The 15,346-nt window shown below is 35.4% G+C and overlaps 1 protein-coding gene and 1 long non-coding RNA gene across 2 annotated transcripts in view; one reads left to right on the forward strand and one right to left on the reverse strand.

The window, feature by feature from the left end:
- Positions 1 to 15,346, reverse strand: part of LOC131218666 (Bowman-Birk type proteinase inhibitor C-II-like) — an 80,020-nt gene that overhangs the window by 7,465 nt on the left and 57,209 nt on the right. The window lies entirely within an intron of this gene.
- Positions 6,754 to 10,077, forward strand: LOC131218726 (uncharacterized). The gene is made up of 4 exons (XR_009157814.1): positions 6,754 to 6,850; positions 6,997 to 7,065; positions 9,619 to 9,664; positions 9,938 to 10,077. It is a non-coding gene; the product is annotated as an uncharacterized LOC131218726 (long non-coding RNA).

Genomic DNA, 15,346 nt, shown 5'->3' on the forward strand with positions numbered 1-15,346 from the left:
AGGGTATGAGATGAAAAATGAGGTATATCCATATCTCAAGTGGACCTCATCACAGGAAACAGTGGTTAATGAACTTCAACCATTGAAAATGTTTTGGAGGCCATAAAAGTTTTGGATCAAGATGATTTTGTTTTTTCCCTTCATCTAGGTCTGTATGACCTAATCAACAGATTGGATGTTAAATAAACAGTACAGTGAGCCTTAGTAGGACTTTAATGGTGGATATCCAATCATTGTTGTTTTCCTGTGGTGTAGTCCACCTGATATTTATATCCCTCTCATTTTTGGGACCAAGGCATAAAATGACCTGTAAAAATGGATGAACAGCATGGATGAAACACATGCATCATGGTGGGGGTCCACAGAGCACCACCGATCACCAGCCACCTAGCTAGTGGTAGGGGGAGTAGCCAATCCGTTTCCAGAGTGAGAAGGGGATGCTCCCGGTAAGACCACTCTCACAGTGGTAATAAAGCCTCTGATGGTAAATAATAATAATCTCCAACGAGGACTAGTCAATGAGTAGGGTTTAACTACAGCTGACACAGCACTGGGTGGAGAGCTGTTCATTGCATTTAATTTTAATTTTTTATTTTTTAATGAAATGATTCAGTTCTAATTTTGAAAGTTGATTAAATGATGATATTTTGGCATGTAAGGGCATTAATGTGTGAATCTTCACCCAACTAGTTTGAAGCACATGTCTTCATAAGTATCATAAGAAGCCTTTAAAGTTTTACTGATGTAGAGGAGGTCGCGGACAGTTTCATAGCCAAAATGGATCAGAAAAGGCCTGGTCGATGACAGAAGTGATCCAGACCGTCTCGGACCTTAGAATGGGCATATTTCGCAATCCGAAATAAGTTATCGGACGTAAAATATATGGTTTTGGGATAGAACGAGCTATTTTAGCTACCCCACCCCGCTATGCCGGGTTACGCAAGCTTGATTTACGAAATATCCCGGGATTGACGGTCGTTTCCCTATTTTAATTCCATTTTTACTATAAATAGTAAGTTTTAGTTTGATTATAACTCTCCATCTGTTGGGCTTTAGGACTTGCGCCTAACATGAAAAGAGCTTAGAATAATTTGAAGAAAAACTTGGTGAAGCCAAATGGGATACTTATTATTTTTGCCTGAAAACCTTGTACACTAGTATACATCACAACCGTCTATAAATGGTAAGTTTATTATTTAGAGTAGTTGCAATTTCTAAGAGTTTTAGTTATAGTTTGCTTTTGATGTCTCTCCCATTGCTTGGTATCCTTATTTAAAGGGTTGTGAACTCGTTTATTTCATCAATCAATCAATCAAGTTACTAATTTATTAGAATTTATTTCTACCTTCTTACTTTCTTTTCTCGTGGATTTGAGAAGTCTTGGTGAGAATTCCAAAGAAGCTGAGGAAGACAGTGATTGACCTCATCAAGTTCATCCCTACATCATTTCCCAATGTGATCTAAACTTGAGTAGCAACATGTTGGAAACCATGGGTCTGATTAAAGATTTGGGTCGTGCGAAATGGTTGTTAAGTTGATTGATTGATATGATCTGCTAACATTGTGCCCAAGTGGCAGTAGATCAAACCTATATTGCAGATCCACCTATATTGTAGATCCAAATTGAGATTATTTTTTGAGTGAGTTAACAGTTACATTGATCAGTTTGAAATTGGTCAAAATGTGCATTGAATGGTCCAAAAGTGTCATGAGTGGGTATTTTGGATGCCTATATAAGTCAGGTCCAGATAAGAGAATAGAAGAGAACCTGTGAGAGAGAGAAAGGGGTGTTATAAAGGTTGTATATGGGCAGGTAAAGTAGGGTTTCTTGGATGCCTATATAAGTCACTCTAGGAGCGTCAAATGAACATAAAATAGTGGAGATTGAAAACCACCATTGAAACATTAATGGGTAAAGGATATCCATCTGCTTTGACATCTTATTTTAAGGCATCAGCACCAAAATGAGGCCATTCAAAGCTCTAGTGGGCCAAATGACATGAAAGAGAGGATTGAATAGCCACCATTGAAACATTTTGGGCCACCTTTGAGATCTCTTTGAACTTTGGATCTGCCTCATTTTTGGGCCATGCCCTAACATGAGTTGGCAAATAGATTGACTAGGTGGGTTTCTCACAAACATCAAGGTGGACCATGTGCGTCAAAAAGAGAGAAGATAAAGAACAAGAGAGATAACGGGTTTTACGATTGCACATGGGTGTGTGAAGTAGGTAGAGTTTTAATGAGAGTAACTTTGGTATTTTAAAAATATAAAACCAAAAGTACACGATGCATCCAAGCGAGTGATTTTTACCGTGAGAGTAGTGATTTTTGCCGTGAGAGTGATCTTACCGGCTGAGTGACTTACATAGGCATCCAATAGACCTATTTTCTAAAGTTCTTTTAGCATTGCATGCCTTTTAAATTATTAGCTATTAGGTGATTAGCTGTTATAAGCTGTTATCCTCCTCATGCCTATTTGGTTTTGTTTTTATATTTTTAAAGAGTTTTAGCCATTCACCGGCCTATCTATCTTCTAACTATTGTATAAGACATGCCTACTTTTAAACATTTTCCAAATACCCACTTATTATTTTAAAATAGGGTAAAAAAACTTGTTATTTTAACTTTGACTAACATCTTGCAAATGGGTTAAATTGTTATACTAAGCCAAATTGGCCAATTTGCGACGTACTTTTGCGACGGACTTCGTCCGTCGCTAAAATCTCTTGGTTTAACGACGGATTTCATTCGTCGCTAACAGAAAAAGTCCGTCGCTAACCCCGTGTTTGTCAATAATCCAGTTTGAACGTCGCTAAATTTAGCGACGGACCAAAATCCGTCGCTTAAATCTGATTTACGACGTATTTACGACGGATTTTGGTCCGTCGTTAATAGGCGACGGACGAAATCCGTCGCAAAATTCGCTTTTGTGACCTAAATTCCCGCCCAAAACACCAAATGGCGTGCTTTTCAGTTGCTTTTGCGACGGATCATGGACCGTCGTAAAAGGGCTTTTGCCTTAACATTAATATTTTTCATTTTTTTAAGAATATGGAAAATTAAGTTTTTTTATAGTCTAATAATTGTTTTTTAATAGAATTTCGGTGGTTTAATTGTACATATTTGTATCTAAGATTATTTTTTAACAAATTGATTGAATGCAAAAAGAAAATTTATTCTATTTTTATATCAATTGAGTGGAATTTTTATTTTTATTTTTTAATTTAAAATTAATATTTAAATGGTTTGTAATATAACATGAAAAAGAATATTGAGAAGTCAAAAAAATTTAATAATGTTTGAGTAAAAGAATAGATTTTGAAAAAATAAAAATCGTAATTTAATAAAAATCTATTTTGTGGGAACAAAAAAGAATTTTGAATAAAATTGATAAAATTGAAAAAAAAAAAAAAGCATTTGATTTTGAGAAAAAAATAATATCCTGAAAAAGAAAATTAAAAATATTTTTAAAAATGTGAAAATTTTCACAATGTTGAAAAATGAAAATCTTTTAAAAAAGAGAATGAGAGTTTGAAATTTGAAAATTAAATTTAAATACGAAATTTTATTTTATTTTCACTCAAAATAAAATTTGATTGAAAAATAAAATCAAATGATATTAAAAAATCGATACTTTATCAAAGAACAAATATTTTGAAATAAAAAATAAATAAGTTGAATAATTTTGTGATTTTGAAAAATAATTAAAAATGTTTAACATTCGAAATTAAAAGAAAAAGTTATTTATAAAAACACTAAGATTTTGAAAAAAAATATATATTTTTTAAAAAATTGAAAAGTTGAAAACAACATGATGCTTTTGAAGAAAAAAAAATCGGCATTTTGGAATTTTTGGGAAAAAAATAAAAATTATTTTGAAAATAAAAATTCAAAATTTGTATTTTAATTTATTTTTTGAAATATTTTATAATAAAAATGATATTTTGTTAAAAGTTTTCAAAGAAAAATTAAGAGTAAAAAAATATACATTTTGAAAAAAAAATGTTATTTTTAAATGGAAATTGAAATTTATTTGTGAAAAAAAATTTAATAAATTATTAGGCACATCCGCTAATTGAACATTTAACCGTTTTTAGATAATCGAATTAGTCCAGATTGAAGAGTAAATAACTTCATATGTTTAAATCAAATTTCACTTAAATTGTTGATTAATCTTGTATGCCCATTATCTTTCTCACATGTAGTTAGTCTAATTGGGGTGAGTAACTAGTTAAATTGAGGGTATTAATCAGTAAAATAGAGTGAATGGGCTAGACATGTAAAATGGGCTAAATATTGTTGTCAAAATTATGACCCAACTTAACCTTGTGAGAACCTAAGAATTGATGTTAATAAGTTTTGTGGGCCCCATCATGATGTGTGTCGAACATCAACACCATGCATTTAATGTGTCTCCTTTAGGTTATGAGATATCTCAAAAATCATCCGTAAACGAAACTCAGGTGGGCCATACCATCTAAAACCATGTCAAGACATCTTAAAAAATATAAAAGCACTTAGTGGGGCCCACATGAGTTTTGGATGAGGCTAAAACTTGGTCTGACCCCTCATCCAAGTGGGACACACATAATGAGTGGGTTGGATATGTGAATCACATTTAGGCAGGCCCAATATATGATTATGAATGTTTTAAGGAAACCCCTCTCTACTATATTATGTGGTGTGGCCCACCTAAGTCATGGATTGACTTTATTTTTAAGCTCTTGGCCCACCCAAGTCATGGATTGACTTTCTCCATATCGTTCAACGCTTTTATCGAATCATTTTAAGATATTAACTAAAAAATGGGGCGGGTCCAAGGCTTAAGTGGACTACAAAGTGGGGATTGAACGTCCGCCATTAAAAATAACATTCATAGAAGTTTTGGATCAAGCTGATGTTTGTGTTTTCTTTTCATTTATATCTTTTTGATATTCTGAATATATATATATAGTTTTTATATTATATGAGTGATTTTTTTTGTTTTTTATAATTAAAAAGTAATATATTTAAATGATTTGTAATATCACATGAAAAAGAATATTGAGAAGTTGAAAATTTTTAACAACGCTTGAGAAAAATTTTGAAAACAAAATGATGCTTTTGATGAAAAAAAATCAGCATTTTGAAATTATTGAGAAAATTTTACTGAAAATTCGGGATCAACTCACCTCGTTCATCCATTTTTCAAGATCATTTTAGAAATTTTTCAAAAAATGAATCATATCGAAAGATTAAATGGACCACATTGCAAATAAGGGCAGCAGATTGACTACTCCCCCTGACCCCATCCAATGATTGGTGGTTAGTGCTCTGTGGGCCCCACCATGATGTATGTGTTTAATCTATGCCATCCATCAATTTTTAAAGATCATTTTATGGCATGAGACAAAAAATGAGGCATATCCTAATATGAAATAGACCACATTATAGGAAACAGTGTTGAATGAGTGTCAATTGTTTAAAACATTTTGGGGGCCATAAAAGTTTTGGATCGAGATGATTTTTGTTTTTCCCCTTCATCTAGGCCCGTATGACCTAATAAACAGACTGGATGTCAAATAAACAATACAATTGACCTTACGACGATTTTAAAAATGGATAACCAATCACTATTGTTTTCATGTGGTGTAGTCCACCAGAGCTTTGAATATGTTTCATTTTTGGGCTCATATCCAACAATGAGTTGGCAAAACAAATGGATCATATGGATATACAATATATAAATCAAAGTGGGCCCACATCTACCCCATCAATCAGATGCACCATTCCTTGGTGGGCCTAAGGCTTAAAAATCAAGTCAATCTGTGACTTTTTTGGGCCACACCACATACAAAAGTTGAGAGGGGTTACCCTCCATTAAAATATTCATAATCATTTGTTAGGCCCACCGAGATGGGGTTCACAAATCTAGCCCATCCATCATGTGTGTCCCACTTGGATGAGGAGTCAGACCAAGTTTCATATGCATAAAAATTTCAGGTGGGCTCCACCAAGTGCTTTTATATGTTTTAGGTATTTCTTCACATGATTTTAGATGGTATGGCCCACCCAAGTTCCGTATACGGTTGACTTTTGGGATATCCCATAATTTGAAGGGGCCCCATCAAGTGCACGGTGTTGATGTTTGACACATGTCATGGTGGGGCCCACAGAGCTTGACCTTTGTGTTTAATCCATGTCGTCCCCATGAGGTCAAGCTGTGTGGGCCCCACCATGACATGTGCCAAACATCAACACCATGCATTTGATGGGTCCCCTTTAAATTATGGGATATCCCAAAAATCAGCTGTATACGGAACTCCAGTGGGCCATACCATCTAAAATCATGTGAAGACATGCTTAAAACATATAAAAGCACTTGGTGGGCCCCACCTGAAATTTGGATGCATCTGAAACTTAGTATGATCCCTCATCCAAGTGGCACACACATAATGGATGGGCTGGATTTGTGGACCACATCTCGGTGGGCCTAAAAAATAATTATGAATGTTTTAATGGAGGGTAACCCCTCTCAACTTTTGTATGTGGTGTGGCTCATACGAGTCATAGATTGATTTTATTTTTAATCCCAGGGCCGCCATGGGATGGTGCATCTGACTGATGGGGTAGATTTTTGACACGCACCATGTTGGGGCCCACAGAGCCATACCAGATTCCGGCCTAAATTTGGGCGCGCGCTCAAAAACAGAGCCGCGCCCAAAAAAACCCCCAATCCCAAATCTGCTCTCTCTCTCTCTCTCATTACATCTACCTACAACAAGAACAATGATTCTCAAGCCTTTCATCCAATCAATCTTTCGACGATCAGAGTTTGCAAGCTTGGAGCGGTTGGCGCTATGATCTGGTCCTTATTTTTTCAGTTTTTGTGGTTTTTTTGAGGATCAGAAGTGGTTTTTGGAGCTGGATTTAAGGTTTTTGTTGTGAACAGTATAGAGAGGGTTTTAAGGACCTGGAGATCTAATTCTCGTCTGGTTGATTTGATTTTGGTAGGAATCGTCGTGGAGATTATGGCGTCAGTGAGTGATTAGGATTATGCAGCAACAAGGAGGATCGGTTTAGGTATTTTTGTAATTTATTGGGTTTTTTTTTTGTTGTAGCTAGTGCACCCTTTCATTTACTTCTCTATGTATTTCATATTTCTCCATAAGGGGGTTGATTGTTGGAGTTAGAACCCCTTCAGTTTGGGAACACTTATCATTTGTTTCTTTGAGTTTTTAGGACATTGCCAGCAAGCACCCGGAAAGATTTTTTTGTGGTTGTACTTTCAAATGCACCGTAACTTTCCTGGTCCATGTAATTTTCAAGAAGAAAATTGGGTGCATGCACCTGGTAGGGTCTTTTCTTCAGTAACTTCTTTAACCATACTACTAATGATGGGAAGATTCAAACACTTGGTTTTGTTGTTTCTTGTTGAGCAGCATTGAAAAAATCAGAGGAAATACATGCATAAATATATCAGAGTTTTTTTCTCTGTTTTTTTTTTTTGGCAATATGAAACGTTGGTTTTGGTTGTGTTTTCAAGGCAATAGTACACACCAGTTGTTTGATCGACTGCTTCATAGAGTTTTGGAAGTTGGTTTTTGTCCTGATGTCGGGATTTGATAGTTTGTTCATTGAAATTGAAAGATATATATAGGTTCTGGATGTAAATCTATATGAAGCACCATTCAGTCAGCTGTTGCTGCACTAATCTTAGATAGAAATCTTGATTCTTGGAAATTAGGTTGGAACATTTAGCCTCTCCATTGTATATTGTCTACATTCCCTCATTGCTTCCTTTCATCTATTTTCTCAATAAAATTTCATTCAATTTTCATTGAAAGATAACCATTTTTAGGTTGTGTATGGTGCAACTCATTGTATCTATAGAAGAATCGTATATATTAATAATATTTAAAAAATATATAGTTCATTTGGATTGTGCCCAAGAGAATCAAGTTGGAAGTGTGTTGTTCAGTCAAATAGGAAATGTCAAAAACTAATAATTTTTAGTAGTGTTTGTAATGAGGAAGAAGCCCTTCAACTCTAATTGAAGTGGAAGTATGGAGTGACCCTTCTGGACAGATTGGATACCTTTTATACATAATGGTGGTATCCACATGTGAGCAAAAACTGAACGCCTCAAGATGAGGGTATTGTTGTGTTATTTTTCTGTGAAAGAAATATCACATCCTGTGACGTAAGGGACCAATGCAATGGATAGTTCTTCGTTATTTCACGTTACTGGGAAACATTAATAACTTTCATCTTCTCCACTTGAAACAATGGTTGTAATTCAATTCACTTGTGCTTCTAAAAACTGCCTAATTAATGGTTTTGGAATTTCTTTTTGGGCATCTAAGTTTCTTCCATGAAAGTGTTGCTTCTACAAATCTAATCACTCAAAGAATGTTGCACACTCCAGTTTTACTCATGATACGAGTTTTACACAATTATCTCCAAGAAAACGAGGTTGTTTTGTTCCCTGTTGTACTGATTTCACCTTCCTTGGATAGGTTTTCTATATGCATCAGCATCAGCATAACAATAATATATGTTTCAACACTATCACATAGTCATATATAGCACCATGTCGGATTTTCCAACAGTGACAGGTTTAATTGTCTAGTACAGTTACATGTTTTTGTGCCTATGTTACTTTGAAGATGACTCCTTTCTAGTATTATCTTAAATGAACCCATTCTTTTTCATCACCAATATATATAAATACTTCTAACGTTGATGACTATCTTGTGGAATCAATAATTAGACTAGCCACAGACTCCAATGCAGGAGAAGTTTATTACAGGTACTCAATTAGAACCAAGCATCATTTCATCCACTCCCCAATAAGAATTTCTGATTTTTCTTGAAAAATGTATTTTAACTTTAACAGTTGCCAGCTTATGTTGGAAAATGTTCTGTTTGAATTTTGAAATTTGATTTGGATACTACAATGGATGGCTCCATCTTACATGTGATTATATGGTAGGATGTTATTTTTCCACCTTATACACCGTTTCTAAGTCATTCTCTATATATCGGTATTTTGATTAAATAAATGAAGTTTGAAATTGTGTTGATTGGTGGCTCTCTCTATAATAATCTTATATTTTAGAATGGTATTTGGTGCTCTGCTGATATCTGTCGAAGAAGACAGATTTTGCAATTTCTCATTTGGTAGAACTGATTGTTTGAATATCTTGTTTCCATACTAAGATTTCTCATTTTTCTGTTTCCCATTGTTTTTGTGATTTTCACTTTGTACCTTCTTCTTTGAATTCTTTTATAATAGTTAGCATGTTGGTAAATGGTTCTTTGTGGCATTGGCAATGGAATTCAGCTTAGTTCTAGATATAAGGCATTATATTGAATGGACAGTCAAACCTTGGTGTAAATATTTTTATAAGTTGATTTGTTCTTTCCTTTTTTTTTTCCTTAGTGGCATTGGCAATGGAATTCTGCAGCATGGGATTTTGAACAACAGAAGCATTGGCAATGGAATTTAGCTTAGTTCTAGATATAAGGCATTATATTGAATGGACAGTCAAATCTTGGTGAAAATATTTTTATAAGTTGATTTGTTCTTTCCTTTTTTTTTTCCTTAGTGGCATTGGCAATGGAATTCTACAGCATGGGATTTTGAACAACAGAAGGCAGAAGGCAGGTCTTGACTAAGGTGAGTACTGCGGTTTTATCCTTGACAAGTTTTTTCTCAACACCACTTGACAGTTTCGTCCTCTTGAGTACTTGTCATTGCCTCTAGTGACTATTGTAGAAGTAAAGAAAAGCTGTTCACCTTAAAAAAATGGTTCTTATTAACTAATTTTATAAGACAAATATTGACTCGGCTAAGTTTTCATGGCCCGGTGGATTGGCCAAGTCAATGCAAAACTTGGCCGATTTTTTGTATAGGACTGATGCATAGTATGAATCAGCGGAGTGGTTGCAGGTTTACATATTTGGGGCTAGTGCTTTTTCAGGATGAGGAGTGGCTCGAGCTGTTAGTGAGGTTGTAGTTGACAATCCGATCAAGTGAGATCTTACACATTTCATTCCATGTTAGCATTATGTTGCTGGTTCTATTTTATATTTGAATGTTGTTTATTTATCTCTCTCTCTCTCTCTCATATATATATATATATATATATATATATATAAGCTGATAAAATTGACAAGACAGATTGTTATATGGGTGTCCCTTAACATATGGTGGAAGTGTCTTCTTACAGAGAAATTAGTGTTGAGGACCACCATCTATGTGATCTAAGATTCCCAACCAAAGGGAATTACATGAACATCTCTCTGATTGATTGTTGGGGTCACAACATGACAACCTCTCATGCATTTGGAGGCAAGATCATGTCCATAACATCTGGCTCTGATTTTAGCTGTGGCCTATTTGCTGAGAACAGGAATGCTTTTTGTTGGGGGTGATGAAACTATGAGTGGGGTTTTGAGCTCGATTCCTAGACATGCAAGGTTTCAGATGATCTCAGCTAGTGAGTTTCTATTCCTGCCCCGTTTTGTTTTTAATTTACAGGATGTTTCATCATTTCTTGAATTGCATTCTTTCCTTCTTCTTTTTTTTCTTGGAATGTTTTGAATTTCTTGAAAGTTGAAAATATTTGTTTCATCATTTCTTGTTTTTATTGTCTAAAACTAGGAGTGTCATCCATAACAGCATGTCTAAAAGTTTAATGATGTATGTTCCAGATGGAGATGCTGGACTTGCTTCATATTCGAATCAGCTAGTATCCAGTTTCAAATTTTCTCTTATTTACATAATCTCTCTTTTTTCAAATAATAAAATTTCAGAATAACACCCCAAGGTATTAGATAATGCCTCGTTGAATAGAGTGCCATGAGGTTTCAGTTTGTACAAGTGGGTCATAGGGTTTAGGAATGTAGACTGTTGATATGATTGGACAGCACTCTAGATGGCCTTGTGCCAAAATCTCATGTATCCAAAACTCTAAATAATTGTGTCTTCAGCCCTTTTTTTTTTTTTAAAGATGTGGTTGTATATTCCTTAAAGTTGCTGCAATTTTCCAGTTGTATTGAAGCTATGATAGGTGGATCCTTGTAGAAACAGGAGTGCAAGATACTTGAACAAGGAAAATGATAAGGGATCCACCTTTCCTTTTCCCAACATTTGAAATCCATACTTGCTTGGGGTATTTTTGCACCTTTTAATACAAGTTGGTTTTACAAACTCACGCATCTGATGGACAGGTTGGATTTCCTGCATACATCATGTGGGCCTCATATCTCCCTGGTACTACCATAACTTTACCGTTGTACCGGTGTCACTGGAGCGCACTTCTGTTTTTAACAGTGCATCGTTCCGATCGTGTGGCTCACCATGCCGATCTAGCATGGTGGGGCCTATCTATAATGTGGAGCTGTTTGTGGGCATAGCAGAAGTATGTGTCCAATCTAGCATGGTGGGTCTAAAATAGTAACCTGTTGATTTACAGGAATCGTTAGGATCCGTTGGAAACATGTTCTCCTATCTACAGCAAAAGTAATATTAATGATGGGAAGGCAGCCAATGCAAGGTTGTTGAGGAGGCAATCAATAACCGGTGGATTGGACAACTCTCGAAGATCTTCCCTAGGTGGGAAGTCAACTGATTCCTGTTTATATAAATTCCTATAACAAATTAAAACTGCTGATAGCCATGTTTTTCTTAGTTTCCAGACATGCTTTCATCTTATTTTGCTAATTCCCACACGTACCAATGATTCCCACACATCAAGAACATCCAGGCTGCCATCAGATGGACAAATGAGCGGCTACAATCTTATCATCTGCTGCACATCCACACATGCCTGCATTGGCCATGTATGGAATTAGCAAAACAAGTCTGTCATATACGACGTTTGCTGTTATCCCAGGCTGGTAACTCAGCCCACAAACTCGACATAGGATGATTTTTGGGGCACCTCCTGTCCATTGTTGGATCCCCATTTGAACGAGTTGGATCCTCCTCCCAACCCATTTGAACAAGTTAGATCCTACACCCCTCCACAGGATAGGCATTGTGTGTGTGTGTGATGATCAATCACACTAACATTCTATGCATGCACAAGGAAAATGATAAGGGATCCACCTTTCCTTTTCCCAACATTTGAAATCCATGCTTGGGGTATTTTTGCACCTTTTAATACAAGTTGGTTTTACAAACTCAAGTACTTCCATTTACACTTGTCCTTTTAGTGATGCTGTTAATAAAGATAAACTATTGCAAATGGTGAGATTTGGTGCTGAGATGGTTTTCAGTTTAAGGATAGCACTATGAGAAAATACATGTTGATTTCCCTAATTTTGATATTTGAAGATGGGCACTATGAGTTGCTGCCAATGTATTTAATTCTTTCACAAGTTTTGTTTACTGTTTTGTGTGTCTATCATCTGTTTGCTTTATTTTCTTTTACAGGGTTTAGAAATCATATCATGACCTTATAATTGGTGGTAAAGAGTCTTCAATATATAAGGACTCTTCACGTGGTAAGATGGCCAAGATTCTTCAATTGATAATCTCTCCATCTCATGTAATCTAGCATAATTGTAATCTAAAATTTAAAATGGCAAAAGATATTGTATATAGTTGTAAGGATTGTAATCATTCTCTTTATATAGATTAAGAAAATCTCTCTAAAAAGTACCTCTTAGAGAGTTATGAAAGTTGTTTGGTTGGGTCCTATTTTCTCTATATATCCATGTTAGTTTGACCTTATGAACAAATTATATGACAAATAAACATCATGTGGGCATCAGAAAGGTTTTGGCTTTCAACTGTTGAAGTCTGTTAGAACCATTATTTCATTTGGTGTGATCCACTTGAGCTTTAGATCTCTCTCTCTCTCTCTCTCTCTCTCTCTCTCTCTCTCTCTCTCTCTTTTCTTATGCACTGAAATGAGCTGGCGGTACAAAATGGATGGCATGGATATGACATATTCATCACTGTGGGCTCTACAATTTTTATCAGTATAGAAATCCATGAATTCTCTATTTTAGAGGGAAGGATTCACATAGTTTTGGAGGCCAAAATTCTTACATCAAGCAAACAATGGTAAGAAACAAAGATGGTCCATTTATAAGTATATGCAGTGTAATTGAAAAAAATAAACAGCTCTTAAGTACCTTATTTCAAATTCATTCAAATATGTTACTAACAAAATTTGCCATTGAAAAAAAAAATAAAATAAAATTAGATATTCAAATGCATTCCAACACAAATTAGAGGTTCACTAGATTTCAAACTGATTTCCACTCGAATTAATTCAAACCTCTAAATGAATGATGAACATTTGCCTGTGTCCATTAAATTAGAGGTTTGAAGGTTCAATAGCATTGTAGTTTCTTATTTCCTTTTTCTTTTTCGAGGCAGTACTAAGATTTACAAAGCACATCAACCAAGGATTCAAAACCTATGTCATGTCTACATATTCAAATAGGTTTTTGTTTTTCTTCTTTTCCTTTTCCTTGCACATACCTCACATGTACCCATACACTCAAACCACAGTAGTGTGTACCCTGCACTCACACGAGTGTGAGATTTCACCACAATCGGTACTCGTGTTGAAACTCCGGTGAGTGAGTCTACCACTAAGGCATGAGTAAGAACATTATGTTAAAGAGGTTTAGAAATAAATTGATATTTTTGTTTTATTTCATCTAGGTCCACATGACCTTATAAGTTGGATGGCAAATAAACATTACGATGGGCCTTACAAAAGTTTCAATGGTGATATTTTTGTTTTTCTTTCATTTACAAAAACCTTGTAAAGAGGTTGGATGGCAAATAAACATCGATGGGCCTTAGGAAAGTTTCAACAATGTACCTGCTTGGGCCTTGAACTTGCCCCTTTTGAGCTTGTATCATAACATGATATGGAAAAATGGATGGAAGGTGTGGGTAAGCCTATACACAATGATGGTCCCTTCAAAGCTCTGGCTTGTGCCGCGCTTAGGACAAGCAAGGGCAATACCCAAGCACCCAAATTCTAATATTTTATTTTGTTAATTGGTTTCAGTTGATTAAACTATTCACTTTTCATGGATTTGAGCTGGTTATTTGTAATACATGAAGGGTTGACTAAACTAGGCTTTTCTTGGATTGAATTTGGTTGTTTGTAATATATGCAGGAAGGGCTCAAAAGAAGGTTGAACAAGAGAAGATAAGTAGCCAATTCAAGACAAGGCATAGCCATCAGCTGAAGTTCCAGGTAATTTCTTTTGTATGGGTCCTAGTTTAGGGGGAAAAGTGTTTAGTTAGGAGGGAAAGTCAATTTTGGGAGTGGGCTAGTTAGGTCGTTTCCTCTTTTATTGAATTAAGTTATTACCAATTTTGTGAATAGGATTCTTATCAAACAATAGTGTGAATTATTTTTTGAATGACTATCAGGTGCAAGATTAAAAAAATAATAATAATAATTTATTGATAATTTTTTTTATTACAGATATTTTAGCGACGGACCAAATCCGTCGCTAATTTCTGAACATTTAAAATCAACGACGGATTCGAGGTCCGTCGCTTACTCATATTAGCGACGTATCCGTCGCTAATTTCTGACCGTTGAAAATCAACAACAGATTTAAGGTCCGTCGCTTACTGATATTAGCGACGGACCTTATCCGTCGCTAATGTTTTTAGTGACGACTAATTTTTTGAATATTATCGACGGATTTTTTATTTTTTACGACGGATTTTATCCATCACTATGGTACGACGGACCTTGTACGTTGCAGATTAGACGACGGATTTTATCCGTCAAGGGAAAAAAACAACCTAGTAAACAGCGACGGACCACGCGACGGACGAAGTCCGTCGTTTATTTGGTTTTATGACGGATTTGGTCCGTCGCAAATCAGCAATTTTGGCGTAGTGATAACATTGTAAAAAGATTATTTTACCCCAAGTTTTAAATGAATTGAACCCTTACATCACGGGGAGGTACTTATGTTGAATCCACGTGTACTGGGACTGTCGTGGGCTCCACAATAATGTCTTAATTTGTTCGATCAGGCCATTTAAGCTTGTTTAATAATTATTTTAAGAAATGAGATTAAAAAAATGAAGTAGATACAAATATTAGGTGGACCCTACCATTGTTTTACCATTGAATACATCTATCATGAAAAGCTACATGGGGCCACTGTAATGTTGAATTGCCATCCAAACCGCGCGCAGACCTGGAAGATGGGAAAGCACAAATATAGCTTGATCCAAAATGATGTGACGTACGTACATAATCAGTACAGGGAGCTATAGGGCAGGTGCTCAATCACCAATATTTATAGAATACTTTATTTGCAAGTGAGGAATTACACCATCCAACATTCCTAGATATAA

Source organism: Magnolia sinica, chromosome 1 (genome assembly GCF_029962835.1).
Source record: "Magnolia sinica isolate HGM2019 chromosome 1, MsV1, whole genome shotgun sequence".
NCBI classification, from domain to species: domain Eukaryota; kingdom Viridiplantae; phylum Streptophyta; class Magnoliopsida; order Magnoliales; family Magnoliaceae; genus Magnolia; species Magnolia sinica.